Source organism: Phyllobates terribilis, unplaced genomic scaffold, assembly GCF_046119375.1.
Source record: "Phyllobates terribilis strain yellow unplaced genomic scaffold, ASM4611937v1 Scaffold_4__5_contigs__length_816908805, whole genome shotgun sequence".
Taxonomy (NCBI): domain Eukaryota; kingdom Metazoa; phylum Chordata; class Amphibia; order Anura; family Dendrobatidae; genus Phyllobates; species Phyllobates terribilis.
Genome location: NW_027362764.1, coordinates 673,597,090 through 673,608,643, shown reverse-complemented (window position 1 = coordinate 673,608,643; position 11,554 = coordinate 673,597,090). Strand labels below are relative to the sequence as shown.

General features: G+C 51.4%; 1 pseudogene; it reads right to left on the bottom strand.

Annotated features, from left to right (window-relative positions):
• Positions 1–10,835: 10,835 nt before the first annotated feature.
• Positions 10,836–10,955, bottom strand: LOC141267767 (5S ribosomal RNA; annotated as a pseudogene).
• Between the last annotated feature and the right edge of the window lie 599 nt (positions 10,956–11,554).

The window sequence follows — 11,554 nt, the reverse complement described above, 5'->3', positions numbered from 1 at the left end:
TATTTATTCATTTTGGTTCAGGAGTATACATTCTTTGATATTATTGGTTTAATAAAGATATAAAAACTTGTTTTTTTCAAAATACACTGACACCTATGGGTTGGAAAAGGTAATTACACCTATGACATAAAAATGTTCTATCATATGGAGAACTTGATTGATAATGAATTATTATCTATTATTGTTTATTATTCCAAACATAATTTATTTTAATATTTTGATAATAATTAGATGGATATTACTGATTGCTATGGTACGCTGTGATATTATAGGTTAGGAAAAACTGCCAGATTTGGTATCAGATTAGGGAATGAAGACTTCAATCAAGACATCGCAATTATGAATTCTATCTTAATAAAGACTTTTAATTTTTATAAATCAAAGAGATTCTCAAAAGTTACAAGAAGAAGCAACTGATATCCGGACGTCTCAGAAGGTAACAGGTGTGAATGCTGAGTTTTATAATAGACTGTGTCCATTACATACAATACAATTCACACCACTGATCACCAGGACGGCAGAGGATGATGATCCTATATGTACTGTGTTGTGTTTAAGTTTCATCACGTTCCAGTGGTTTCTTATCACCTGCAACGCTTCAATGAAAGCTGGTGAACAGGTAATACCTGGCATATGTGTCCTGTATATAAAGGACTGAGTACTGGTTATGGTGCTATATAAAGCAGGAAAGTGTCAAGTTAACCCTTGCTTTACTGACCAAAGACGTCACATCTGTTCGAAAAGTGACACGAGACCAGTGCGGACACACGGAAGATTCCAAAGACGATCCAACGTAAGTCCAGGTGACACTGCACAGATATTAAAGCTACATTTCATCCATGGACTTTGTTTTCTTATCAACTGACACACATGATCTTTCTAATAAAGAGTACAGTTTATGGACTGAACAATAATGAACACAATTATGGACTGTACAATATCTACATGCTGTAATTTATTTCAAAGGAGTTTTCATCTAAAGACTGTGTTATAAAAGAACCAAGAAGAAGACGAGACGACGACCCGATGACATCAGATGATGACGATTAAACCCGCGATTGCTTCAGTTTAGATATAGAGAAGTATAATTATACATATTAAATGAATATTAGTCACGGCTTACCATAACATGAATTCACATCATTATATAACAATAATCCGATATTGATACTATTATTACTATTATTATTATTATGGAAATTTAATGATATTGCCAAGGAAGAAGGAAAGAAAAAATGATTGATGAATGTATCTTCTTTTGAGAAATTTCAGTTAAAGTCCTTTTATTCTCAAAAAAGGGGGAAATGTTAAATGGCTAATTATGGAAATTCATTTGGAATGTTAATCGATAATCATTTTTCTGAGTTCTATGCCTCAGCCATCGTGTCTAGTTGACATGCGCTATTTGTGTGTGTATTTTTGGTTCACTACCATATGTAGAACAGGTGTCCATACGACTGGCTATAAAAGCCCATGGTACAGAAAGGGGGGGCTCTCTTGCTGTGCCCACCCCACAAGACACAGAATCTTCATGCTGAGAAGCAGATGACATGTAGGCCTGGACAAATGCTGGACAAAGACATGATTTACCAGCCAGGATCCAAGGAAAGATGGGTGAATCTCAACAATTAAGCTAATTATGGACAAATGGACAATTACTTTATAACTAATTATTGTATGTACCTGCTGCAATCTAATTCTTTTTAATGGACAATCCAAGAATAAATAGATACATTTTTTTATAAGAATATCGTGATATTGATACTTTGAGAAGTCCTCAGTAGAAAAAAATAATACAGGAAGAGTATTATTTTACAGTCTCCCATCCACGTACTAACCAGGCCCAACCTTGCTTAGCTTCCAAGATCAGATTAGATCAGGCGTGTTCAGGGTGGTGTGGCCGTAGGCAGAGACTAGCCTCTCACTTGCTGCTTTTCTACTTTGACGTCTGGCTGCCGGCTGCCCTTTCCAGTGCTCAGCAAGACCAGGTCCTTTTGTGCTTTCCCTTCTCTTCAATTTTTTTGCTGGCTTCCTTAAAAGGTCTTGTAGACACAACGCCCCACTCAGAGCCGCTGAGCTCACTGATCGGCTGCAGCGCTGTCGACGGAACGTCAGCTTCACGGCCAATGCCACAGGCCGGGAGCAGAGGCGAGACTCACCGGTAGACCCGGGTAGGGTGAGAAGAGCGCGGTTAGTTGCTTTCTAATAGGCTGCAGCTGGGGATTAACTTTTAATGAAAGGGAACAATCCCTTTGACTGTCTGCAGCGCGCCACACCTAGGAAGCGCACTCTCACACACAAGCCAGCATGCACACGCTGCCCCTACAACCTCTCCGTCACCATGTGTGTCACCCTGGCCTGGATGCCACAAAATGTATTAAAGCTGTGTCTGAGAGCAAGGGGGAGGTTCTCTGGTCAGGGGAACATTAGCATGTAATGCCTCCTGTCTCAGGCCAGTAGGGGGAGCAGGCTGCCCCTATAAAAGCTGGTGCTGGGGGCAGGGTTAGAGAGAACTGGATTGCCTGTCTCAGCTCTGAGACGTGTCCCAGAGTGGAGCATGGACAGAAAGTTGATTGCACCTAAGAGGAAGTGTGGCAGGAGGAAAGCCACAAGCCAGAGACAAGAGGCAAAGAGAGCCTGTCTTGGCAGAGAAAAGACTTAATTTTACCAGACTTTGGTGTCTGAGGCTGGAAGAATTCCACATCCCCCAGCAGAGAACCAGTCCGCAAGGGACTGTACATTCCTTGGCCTAAGAAGCCTGGAGGCCCTGCCACAACCGAAGGGACCAGTAATGCCGTACAAGGCTGGGAGCAGAAAGGAACCCACGTCGCAGGCCATACAGGCGAGAATACACGGAAAGCTCGGAAACGTGGGCTGTTACCCTATCAGGAGGAGATAGCCAGAAGGAGCGCAGAAAGCTCAGTAGGCCTACACCCTCACCCTGACCAGGGCCAATTTCCCCGTTGCTCTCAGACGTCCAGGTCCCCTCCTAGCCGGGACTGTTTATGGGTCAGTTTACCTGTTGTAGTAAAGACCCTGGACTGCAACTTGTTGTCTGTGTGCTCCTTGCTCCTCCCGCACTTTCAGCACTGGGATTCTCACTACCATCACTCCCACCATCCATTATACTGCCCTGGGGCTGCACTCTTCCCGTGGGGAGTCACACTACCCTAGCTGCACACCTCATCAGCCCCAGTGGTCTGCATGCAGTGGCGGTTCCTAATAACCGCAATCCACGGGTGGCGTAGTCGGACATTATCAGCAGAACGTAGCAGACTACCATTGGCCTGACCACCCTGAGCCACGGAACCGGGTCGCCACTACTAGCCCCATCATCTCCCTATTGCTCGGATCCGAGTGCCTCACGGCCCAGGGGGCGAGTCAGCTTTGGCGTAGTCGGCAGGATTTCGTGCCCGCAACCACCGGGTACTGCGTGCCTGAAAAAGACTTTTGTAAACTTACCTGTGCGAAGTTTCCCGCCATCCGGAGCCGATTCCCGCCATCGGACGCCATCTTGGACCGTTTCCCGCCGTCTTCTGCCTTCTTCTCGCCATCCGCAGCTGCTTCCCGCCATCGGACGCCATCTTCAGGATGCCGCGCGGGAAGAAGAGGGGCGTGGACGTCAAAACCGCGCGAGATCCGAAGCTCCGCCCCACGCTCCGACGCTGCGCAAGGTCCTGGAAGGGAGACAGAGCGACGCTGACGTCATCAGGACGCGACGCCAGGTCCTCGTCCATAGCAGCAGCAGCGGAGCCGCGGCCTACAGAAGAGGATCGCCGGAAGGTAGGCCACGCTTAACTAGGGGGGAGGAAGATGTCAGACACAGAGGCGCCCACTACCAACAATGCAGCTGCAGCAGCAGTGATGCCCTTTTCCCTGACCTACATCCCTGGAGCGGCCTGGCTGCCCAAATACTCAGGGGAGCCCCATGCCCTAACTGACTTTAAGGAAAGGCTATACAGTTTGTTCCAGGTTTACCCCCTGACAGAGGAGCAGAAGGTCAGCATATTGACAGGGCAGTTAACTGGCGCAGCCCAAAGGGAGGTAAAATCATGGCCCACTGAGGAGAAAAGGACTGTGAAGGGTATCCTGGCCCGGCTGCGGGGTACCTTTGATACACGTACCTCCGCTGAGATTAAAATGAGGTTCTATGGATGTAGGCAGCGGGCACAGGACAGCATTAGAGACTATGCCCTAAATCTGCAGGAAGCCTTGAGGGCTATTCAACAAACTGACCCTGGCAGTGTGCAGGAAACCGATAAGCTGCTAACAGAACAATTCATAGAAGGTCTGCTGTCTAGCGCCCACAGGGCCCAACTGCGCCTCATGTTCTTTCAGAACCCCGACCTGACCTTTGCCCAATTTAAGGACAGGGCCATAAGGGTGCTCCGTGAATCTGTAACCAGTGGCGCTATAAACCCCCGCGCCCTGCTATCACCTACCACCAGGAGGCGGCGCCCTCCTCTATGGACTCCGTGGAGGCTAATGCACAGGCCCTGAACCAAGCCCCGTCGAAAGGCCTGCACCACCAAGTCCAGGAGCTAACCAGGAGCGTCGCGGCGTTGACCAGAACCGTCCAGGCATTGCAAGTGGACCCGTCAAGACCCATCGAGCTGGCTTCAAGTCCGGAGGATGTCCCGTGGCGTCGACAGAGGAGGATCCCGTCATTCCGAGGGAGGCCCACAGACCGCTACGCAGAGGATGGACAGCCCATTTGCCGTCGATGCAACCAGCCCGGACACATTTCCAGGTACTGTAATTTAAACGGGTCCAACCTGGGGCAGAGGGCCGACCCCCAGGCATAAGATCACCAGGCCCTTATAATTGGCGTGATAAGTACGTTGGGGGGCACCCAGTTTTACCCGTGGTGCTGGACGGTATCGCCATGAGCGCCTTGCTGGATACTGGGTCGCAAGTAACCACAATCCCTTATGTACTTTTTAAGCAGTATTGGACTGATGCTGATATCACACGGTATCCAGACAGTAACTTGAGCATCATCGCCAGTAATGGCTTACCCGTGCCGCAGATGGGGTTCAAGGAGATGACCATTAAAATTGGTAAAGTTGAACTGCCGGCACAGGGAGTGATTATTGTGGACATTGACGGTCATGAAAGTCACCCTAAAATAACTGTGGGTACTAACATAATTGAAAATTGTCTTTCAGAGGTAATTGTAATTCTACAACAGGTGGCGGTGAATGCTAGTTCCAGCCAACAGAGGGTCCTCAACAAGGAGATAAAAGCCCTGATGAGACGGCAGCAGGTAGAACTGTCTGGTGGTGAGATCGGTAGTGTAAGACTGAGTGACCCATTCCCCATTTCCATGCCTCCCAAAAGTGAAATGATGATCTGGTGTCGGACTGCAATCGGGTTGAGAGGTAGAGACTACCAAGCCATGGTAGAACCCATGTACTCAGACAGCAGGCCCACCATTTTGACAGCCCAGGGGGTGGTTGATGTCCGTCATGGGAGGGTGCCCGTCCGCATCCTCAACATTGGGGAGAGGGAAGTACACTTACCCAGGTACGCTACACTCGCCAAACTGTTTGTTGTCGAACACCAAGCTATCAGGGCCGTGGAACCCTTGCCTCCATCTCCTCAGGCGGAGGGTAATGGCTCCCAGAAGCAAAAGGAGGACTGGTGCCAGAAACTCCATGTGGGTGCTGACTCCACTCCCCTGCACCAAAAACAAGGAGTCTACCGGGTGGTACAGGAGTACGAGAGAGTCTTTAGTAAGCACCCGCTGGACTTCGGCAGAGTAAAGGGGATAGAACACCACATCCCGACAGGGAGCCACCCACCAATAAAAGAGAGACACAGGCCTGTACCCCCTGCACATTATCAGAACGCCAAGGGCATGCTAAGAGAGATGAAGGAAGCTGGGGTCATTAGAGATAGCTGTAGCCCCTGGGCAGCCCCCTTGGTTCTGGTGAAAAAGAAAGACGGCACCATGAGAATGTGCGTGGACTATAGACAAATCAACCGTATCACCCACAAAGACGCATACCCGCTGCCTAGAATAGAGGAGTCTTTAGCCGCACTAAAATCTGCTAACTTCTTTTCTACTTTGGACCTTACTAGCGGGTACTGGCAGGTTCTTGTGGCAGAGGCTGACAAGGAGAAGACCGCCTTCACCACCCCGATGGGACTGAGCGAGTTCAACTGTATGCCTTTCGGGCTCTGCAACGCACCAGGGACCTTCCAACGGCTGATGGAATGCTGTCTAGGGCACCGAAACTTCAATACGGTCCTCCTTTACCTGGACGACGTGATCGTCTATTCGAAGACCTACGAGGACCATCTAAAGCACCTGGCCGAGGTGTTCGAAGCCCTGGCAGGCTATGGCCTGAAGGTGAAACCATGGAAGTGTCACCTGCTGAAACCAAAGGTCCAGTACCTAGGGCACGTGGTAAGCGCGGAAGGAGTGGCCCCCGACCTTGACAAAGTCACGGCAATCAAGAGCTGGCCAAGCCCCTCGAACATCAAAGAGGTGAGACAGTTTCTCGGGTTGGTAGGCTACTACCGAAGGTTCATCCCCGGGTTCACTAAGATGGCAGCTCCTATGCAGGACCTCCTGATCGGATAATCTAAGTCCCGAAGTCAAAAGCCACCCTTCAAGTGGGATAAACCGGAAGAGGAGTCCTTCCGCCAGCTAAAGATGGCCCTCACGGGGAATGAGATCCTGGCTTACCCTGATTACGGCCAGCCTTTCATTCTCCACACAGATGCCAGTAATGTGGGACTGGGAGCCGTGCTGTCCCAAAACCAACAGGGCAGAGAACGGGTGATCGCATACGCCAGTCGGAAGCTGAGGCCCACCGAGAGGAACCCGGAGAATTACAGCTCCTTCAAGCTAGAATTCTTGACGGTGGTGTGGGCCGTGACGGAACGCTTCAAGCATTACCTGGCCTCCGCAAAGTTCACCGTGTACACGGACAACAACCCGTTGACACACCTGGACAATGCAAGACTGGGTGCCCTGGAACAGCGGTGAATGGCCCGTCTCTCCAACTATGACTTCGTGATCAAGTACCGGGCAGGCAAAACCAACGCCAACGCGGACGCCCTATCAAGAATGCCTCACTTACCTGAAGGTGACGAAGACCCAGAAGAGCTGGAGGAGGTAGAACTCCCCGCGTTTCACCGGTATGGAGCCGCTCAACACTCTCACCGCGTGAAGGAGGAGGATCTAACAACTGTGATGATGAATCCCCTACCTCACCACAGCTGGGCCGAGACCCAAGATAGTGACCCTGCAGTCCGCCTGGTGAAAAATCTGCTGACCCGGGAAGACGCCCGCCTAGATCCAGATGCCCCAGAGGAAGCCAAGCAGCTATGGAAGGAGAAGAGCAAGCTGTTCCTCTACGAAGGCAAGTTGTGCAGAAGGATTGTCAACCACCGGACGCACGAGCTGACCTGGCAAGTCGTGGTCCCAAGGCGAGATGCAGCTATGGTCCTGGGGGCTTTCCATGACGGAGCGGGACACTTCGGTTGGAAGAAACTGGAGTTCCTACTAAGAGGAAGGTTCTTTTGGGTCGGCATGAGAGGAGCTGTAGAAAAATGGTGCAGAGACTGTGGCCCTTGTCACCTGAGGAGGAAGGACCGCACCAGCCAGAAGACACCCTTGAGGCCCATCGTCACCACGCAGCCTCTTGAGCTGGTAGCTCTGGACCATGTCAAATTGGCTCCCAGCCGGTCAGGATACATCTATGCCCTGACAATCGTGGACCACTATTCCCGTTTTCTAGTGGTGTCCCGGTAAAGGACTTGACAGCCCAAACAGCGGCCAGAGCCTTCCAGCAATACTTCTGCCGTCCACACGGGTATCCGGAACAGGTCCTGACAGACCAGGGTCCAGCGTTCGAGGCTGAAATCTTCCAGGAGTTCTGCAACCTCTATGGCTGTAAGAAAATTCGGACAACGCCTTACCATCCACAAACCAACGGGATGTGTGAGAAGATGAACAATATAGTCATTGATCTCCTGAAGACGTTGCCTCTGGAGGAACGCAGCCTGTGGCCAGAAAAACTGCCGGACCTGATAGACCTATACAACAATATCCCGGTGAATGCTACCAACTGCACCCCGGCTTACCTGATGCGAGCCAGACCGGGTAAGCTGCCCGTAGACCTGGAGATGGGAGTCCTAATACCTGAGGACACCTCCCCGGATGCGGACTGGGATACGGAAAGGCAACTGTAGTACCAGAAGGTACAGGAGAGTGTGGAGAAGAGCCTGGCCCAGGTGAGAGAGAAGCAAGAAAGACTCTTCAATCAACACGCCCCTGCTGGTCCCCTAGAACCTGGTGAGCAAGTCCTAAAGCGAAAAAGAAGGCTACATAAGTTGAACGACCAGTGGGAAAGGGAACCCTACACCGTACTGCAGTCTGACCACGACAACCCAAAGGTGTGCGTAATCACCAAGGACGGAGGAGAAACCACTAGTGTCGTCTCCAGAGACCACCTCAAAAGGTGCCCCGAGCAACTCCGTAGTGCAGAAGAGGATCAGAGTGACCTTGAACCCGCAGAGGACAAGGAAGAAATGATCAGCACCATTCTCGGAGAGTTCCCTCAGTCCTGGACTCGCATAAATGATGCCATAGTGGTACCCGTCCTGCATTTCCTGCAACCGGCCCAGCAACAACCAACACCAGAGCCGGAAGGTGAAGAGGAGCCAGCAGTTCCAGAGGAAGAAGAGCCTGTACCAGCAGCCCAGGAGAGTCAACCCTCTGCTGACAGTGAGCCTGCCATGCCTGCGGTAAGCCAAAGAACCCGCAGACAGCTGCCTGCCCTACCTGTACACCCAGCTGGTAGCTGTACCACTAACGCTAGTGGGGAAAGCCAGGTTGGTCCACCACCAGACAGTGGGTTAAGGAGGTCAACCAGGAGCACAAAGGGGCAGATACCCGCTCGCTGGAGAATATAGAGTGTACTAAGATTGTAAATAACCCTGTTGCCAAATGTTGAAATGTTTGCCAAGTTACCTGCATGTTTATTAATAGTGTGTTTCAGTTTCTTGCAGCTACCGTAAGGACTCACAGGTTATGGACTTTTTATAACCGGGACCTTGTATGGACTGCATTCTGAGCCTAACCCAGGAATGAACTAAGACTGTGAAGGACTTGGGGTAGGACAGACCCCCACCTGGTTAAGGCTCCCGTTGTATTGGTGATATGGACACCCGGTCACAGGCCACACTGTGACCTTAAGAACTCAATTTGTGCGTCGTCTGTCTATTAATGTTTTATTGTTATGCATATTGTCTTTGTTTATTGTTTAGTCCCGGAGTACTAAATTTCAGTAGGGGGGAATGTGTCACCCTGGCCTGGATGCCACAAAATGTATTAAAGCTGTGTCTGAGAGCAAGGGGGAGGTTCTCTGGTGAGGGGAACATTAGCATGCAATGCCTCCTGTCTCAGGCCAGTAGGGGGAGCAGGCTGCCCCTATAAAAGCTGGTGCTGGGGGCAGGGTTAGAGAGAACTGGATTGCCTGTCTCAGCTCTGAGACGTGTCCCAGAGTGGAGCAGGGACAGAAAGTTGATTGCACCTAAGAGGAAGTGTGGCAGGAGGAGAGCCACAAGCCAGAGACAAGAGGCGAAGAGAGTCTGTCTTGGCAGAGAAAAGACTTAATTTTACCAGACTTTGGTGTCTGAGGCTGGAAGGATTCCACATCCCCCAGCAGAGAACCAGTCCGCAAGGGACTGTACATTCCTTGGCCTAAGAAGCCTGGAGGCCCTGCCACAACTGAAGGGACCAGTAAAGCCGTACAAGGCTGGGAGCAGAAAGGAACCCACGTCGCAGGCCATACAGGCGAGAATACACGGAAAGCTCGGAAACGTGGGCTGTTACCCTATCAGGAGGAGATAGCCAGAAGGAGCGCAGAAAGCACTGTAGGCCTACACCCTCACCCTGACCAGGGCCAATTTCCCCGTTGCTCTCAGACGTCCAGGTCCCCTCCTAGCCGGGACTGTTTATGGGTCAGTTTACCTGTTGTAGTAAAGACCCTGGACTGCAGCTTGTTGTCTGTGTGCTCCTTGCTCCTCCCGCACTATCAGCACTGGGATTCTCACTACCATCACTCCCACCATCCATTATACTGCCCTGGGGCTGCACTCTTCCCGTGGGGAGTCACACTACCCTAGCTGCACACCTCATCAGCCCCAGCGGTCTGCATGCAGCAGCGGTTCCTAATAGCCGCAATCCACGGGTGGCGTAGTCGGACATTATTAGCAGAACGTAGCAGACTACCATTGGCCTGACCACCCTGAGCCACGGAACCGGGTCGCCACTACTACCCCCATCGTCTCCCTATTGCCCGGATCCGAGTGCCCCACGGCCCAGGGGGCGAGTCATATGCATCAGACTCTCCTGCCTGTTTTATGATTTCAGGGCCCTATCAGGGATCACCCCCCCTCCCCAATTCCTTCTGCACCTTCCTTGCCTTCCTTGCACTGAGGTTAGCTCTTTGGCAGCCATCTGGCTTGGTTACACAAGCTTCTTTGCAGAGATACATGTTACTTCTGCTGGCCCTCGCTAGGCGGCCGGCATCCAAAACCTTCCCTGGGCACCTGCTGAAAGCCTGGCCCCTTCACGGCCCCGGGTGCTTTTAACGCCATCATTTCAACACGGCGAGCTGCGGAGTCAATAAGCACTTCTAGCCGTGACAAGGAGCTCGGTGTCAGGCCTGCTTGAAGGCGGCGGGGTTGCATACTTAGCTGCCAACTGGCTCAGAGGCCTTGGGGCTTCCATCATCTAAGATACTTAAGGTCGGTGTCCGGCAAGGCGGCGTTCCATGCTAGCCGAGCTGGGCAGTAGGGCAAAACGTCATCAAAATGGTCTACAGCACCCGGTGTTCCCAGGAGGTCTCCCATCCAAGTACTGTCTGAGCCCAGCCCTGCTTTGCTCCCGAGATCAGACGAGATCGGGCGTATCCAAGGTGGTATGGCCAGTAGACGCTGCTCGATCCATCGCCCGGCCAGCCTTTCTCAGGATCGCTTGGTGGCGAGCAATCTGGCCGTGACGGGGCGGGCTCCGAAGGGTCCATGCAAAGTCTGTGCCGTCCCTACAGGTGTGGTTTGTTTAGCAGTGATTCACCCGCCGCATCAGGTGTCTTCAAAAATGTCTCGGCGCAGGGTCTCCTGCAGGCTAAACCCTTCATCACGGTAATGTGACAGAAAGAGCAAGCTGGACCCGTAACTTGGGGGCGGAGCGAGATGTCCATGGGTGAATGAAGGAAGAGGGTGAGATGGATGCCAGCGACTTTGAGCTGCTCTTCAGGGGGGAGGGTCGTGTTGCCTGCAAAGGTCTTCTGCTTGGGGTTACCGATGGTTGCCTCCAGCCACCCGGGAGACGCTTGTCCTGGTGAAAAGGAGCCTAGTATTAAAAGTAAAGAAGCAACAATGCTGGAGACCCACGGTGATCAGAAGGATGCTGGTATTTTGCAGAGATGAAATAGCGCAAGAGAGGAAGCAAATGAAAAAAAGAAAAGAGAATGAATGTGTGCACTTGTGAAAGGGAATGGAAAAAAGGCATAGAAGAGAGTGCCCCCTGCTG